Source organism: Diabrotica undecimpunctata, chromosome 6 (assembly GCF_040954645.1).
Source record: "Diabrotica undecimpunctata isolate CICGRU chromosome 6, icDiaUnde3, whole genome shotgun sequence".
NCBI classification, from domain to species: Eukaryota; Metazoa; Arthropoda; class Insecta; order Coleoptera; family Chrysomelidae; genus Diabrotica; species Diabrotica undecimpunctata.
The window spans coordinates 49413228-49417625 of record NC_092808.1 but is presented as its reverse complement, the minus strand read 5'-3'; positions in this window follow the sequence as shown (position 1 = coordinate 49417625).

Sequence of the window (4398 nt, the reverse complement as noted above, 5' to 3'; positions counted from 1 at the left end):
GATGACGCAATACTACTCTCTCAAATTGAAGCTGATTTACAACGTATGCTGCACCAATTTAATATAACTGACAGACAATTTAACATGTTAATGGAAAAGACACTACACAAAGAACGTAGATAACTGATATTCCAAAAGAAAGATTTAGTGAATTCATCAGTCTTAGGTTTCTACTGAAACATTTAGGCGTCGAATGTCGCTGTGGACCGAGCGCCGGCGACTGGCTTATCACTGAAGGTTTTTTCTAGAATACCATTTATTAGCTGTCTGTGAGCATCTATAGGGACAGATTTTTAATCTAGGAAGAAGGACAAATTGAAACTTGTTTTGTTCAATATTATTAATGAGGAAGTAATAAGAAAATGCCAAAAATCAGGTGATACAAAATCAAAGAAGTATGTTTCAGAAACAAGCAACAATATTGTTATGCACTAGTTTCAACTCTACTTCCAGTAAACCACAAAATACTTTATCACAATAATCTCTAATACACCAACATTACATACTACAAAAATAAAAAATGACCAAGAAAGGACAGAATACCGAACGAACTCCTAAAGTACGGAGGACCAGATCTTCTGACCAAACAACTGAAAAACTAATCTAAAAAATAATAGAACAAGACAGAATTCCTCAAGAATGGAGATCAAGAATCCAAATACCTCTCTTCAAAAAGGGAGAAAAATCGGACAAGGAAAATTACAGAGGAATTAATTTATTAAACACAACAATAAAATTAAGAACTAAAGTGATAACAAATAAATTGAATGAAATTATAACACTAGCAGAAGAACAACAAGATTTTAGGTCGGGAAGATCATGCAACGTCGCACAATTTATAATAAGGCAAATGCAAGAGAAATCACTTGAATACAACAAATCGGAATATCAACGATTCATTGACCTCACAAAGACATTTGACTAGGTCAACTTAAAAGACGTTATCTACTTACTGTGTGCAAGAGATATAACTCTAGTGATAATCAAAACAATCAAAAATATCTACCAAACAACACAATAAAACTAAAAGTAGAAGAAGAACTAAAGGACCCTATTGAAACTGGCAAATGAAGTAAGACAGGGACATTTTCTAAGTCTATATTAATTGTTCAACCTGATTATAAATGAAATATTGAAAAAAGTAAGAATTAAAAAAATAACAAATGAGAGAAAAACATCTTAAAATCATCTGTTATGCAGATGACGCAATACTACTCTCTCAAATTGAAGTTGATTTACAACGTATGCTGCACCAATTTAATATAACTGACACAAAAATTTAACATGTTAATGGAAAAGACACTACACAAAGAACGTAGATAACTGATATTCCAAAAGAAAGATTCAGTAAATTCATCAGTCTTAGGTTTCTTCTGAAACATTTAGGCGTCGAATGTCGCTGTGGACCGAGCGCCGGCGACTGGCTTATCACTGAAGGTTTTTTCTAGAATACCATTTATTAGCTGTCTGTGAGCATCTATAGGGAAAGATTTTTAATCTAGGAAGAAGGACAAATTGAAACTTGTTTTGTTCAATAAGATTAATGAGGAAAAAATTAGAAAATGCCAAAAATCAGGTGATACAAAATTAAAGAAGTATGTTTCAGAAACAATCAACAATATTGTTATGCACTAGTTTCAACTCTACTTCCAGTAAACCACAAAATACTTTATCACAATAATCTCTAATACACCAACATTACATACTACAAAAATAAAAAATCACCAAGAAAGGACAGAATACTGAACGAACTCCTAAAGTACGGAGGACCAGATCTTCTGATCAAACAACTATTAAAACTAATCCAAAAAATAATAGAACAAGACAGAATTCCTCAAGAATGGAGATCAAGAATCCGAACACCTCTCTTCAAAAAGGGAAAAAATCTGACAAGAAAAATTACAGACGAAATAATTTATTAAACACAACAATAAAATTAAGAACTAAAGTGATAACAAATAAATTGAATGAAATTATAACACTAGCAGAAGAACAACAAGCTTTTAGGTCGGGAAGATCATGCGACGACGCTCAATTGATAATAAGGCAAATGCAAGAGAAATCACTTAAATGCAACAAATCGGAATATCAACGATTCATGGAGCTAACAAAGGCATTTGACTAAGTCAACTTAAAAGACGGTATCCACTTACTGTGTGCAAGAGATATAACTCTAGGAATAATCGAAACAATCAAAAATATCTACCAAACAACACAATAAAAATAAAAGTAGAAGAAGAACTAAAGGACCCTAGTGAAACTGGCAAATGAAGTAAGACAGGGACATTCCCTAAGTCTATATTAATTGTTCAACCTGTTTATAAATGAAATAATGAAAAAAGTAAGAATTAAAAAAATAACAAATGAGAGAAAAACATCTTAAAATCATCTGTTATGCAGATGACGCAATACTACTCTCTCAAATTGAAGTTGATTTACAACGTATGCTGCACCAATTTAATATAACTGACAGAAAATTTAACATGTTAATGGAAAAGACACCACACAAAGAACGTAGATAACTGATATTCCAAAAGAAAGATTCAGTGAATTCATCAGTCTTAGGTTTCTACTGAAACATTTAGGCGTCGAATGTCGCTGTGGACCGAGCGCCGGCGACTGGCTTATCACTGAAGGTTTTTTCTAGAATACCATTTATTAGCTGTCTGTGAGCATCTATAGGGAAAGATTTTTAATCTAGGAAGAAGGACAAATTGAAACTTGTTTTGTTCAATATTATTGAGGAAAAAATTAGAAAATGCCAAAAATCAGGTGATACAAAATCAAAGAAGTATGTTTCAGAAACAATCAACAATATTGTTATGCACTAGTTTCAACTATACTTCCAGTAAACCACAAAAAACTTTATCACAATAATCTCTAATACACCAACATTACATACTACAAAAATAAAAAATGACCAAGAAAGGACAGAATACTGAACGAACTCCTAAAGTACGGAGGACCAGATCTTCTGACCAAACAACTATAAAACTAATCTAAAAAATAATAGAACAAGACAGAATTCCTCAAGAATGGAGATCAAGAATCCGAATACCTCTCTTCAAAAAGGGAGAAAAATCTGACAAGAAAAATTACAGACGAAATAATTCATTAAACACAACAATAAAATTAAGAACTGAAGTGATAACAAATAAATTAAATGAAATTATAACACTAGCAGAAGAACAACAAGGTTTTAGGTCGGGAAGATCATGCAACGACGCTCAATTTATAATAAGGCAAATGCAAGAGAAATCACTTGAATATAACAAATAGGAATATCAACGATTCATGGACCTTACAAAGGCATTTGACTAGGTCAACTTAAAAGACGTTATCCACTTACTGTGTGCAAGGGATATAACTCTAGTGATAATCGAAACAATCAAAAATATCTACCAAAACAACACAATAAAAATAAAAGTAGAAGAAGAACTAACCGACCCTATTGAAACTGGCAAATGAAGTAAGACAGGGACTTTCCCTAACTCTATATTAATTAAAAAATATAAGGTTGAATGCTCGAATAAATGAACTTTGATCAGATAAAAGGCATATATCGAGCACAGTTTAATTAAATCTTGCCCAAGTACTTTCGATCCCTAGATCATCTTCAGGGGCATCTGAAATAAGCCAAGAAACGTTTTTTTATAACCAAAGAAATTGAATAACTTCGATAAAAACTCGAAGTTTTATGGTTGAAAAAAGGTTTTTTATATGATTAACGTTTATAGACTTACTTCGTCAATTGTGGCCTATCCGGCAAGAATTATTTTTTTATCTTTCTTTATAAAAAGAAAGATTTTATGTTTATGACATCTTGTTCTTGCCGGATAGGCCACAATTGACGAAGTAAGTCTATAAACGTTAATCATATAAAAAACCTTTTTTCAACCATAAAACTTCGAGTTTTTATCGAAGTTATTCAATTTCTTTGGTTATAAAAAACGTTTCTTGGCTTATTTCAGATGCCCCTGAAGATGATCTAGGGATCGAAAGTACTTGGGCAAGATTTAATTAAACTGTGCTCGATATATGCCTTTTATCTGATCAAAGTTCTATATTAATTGTTCAACCTGATTATAAATGAAATAATGAAAAAAGTAAGAACTAAAAAAGATAACAAATGAGAGAAAAACATCTTAAAATCATCTGTTATGCAGATGACGCAATACTACTCTCTCAAAGTGAAGTTGATTTACAACGTATGCTGCACCAATTTAATATAACTGACAGACAATTTAACATGTTAATGGAAAAGACACTACACAAAGAACGTAGATAACTGATATTCCAAAAAAAAGATTCGGTGAATTCATCAGTCTTAGGTTTCTACTGAAACATTTAGGCGTCGAATGTCGCTGTGGACCGAGCGCCGGCGACTGGCTTATCACT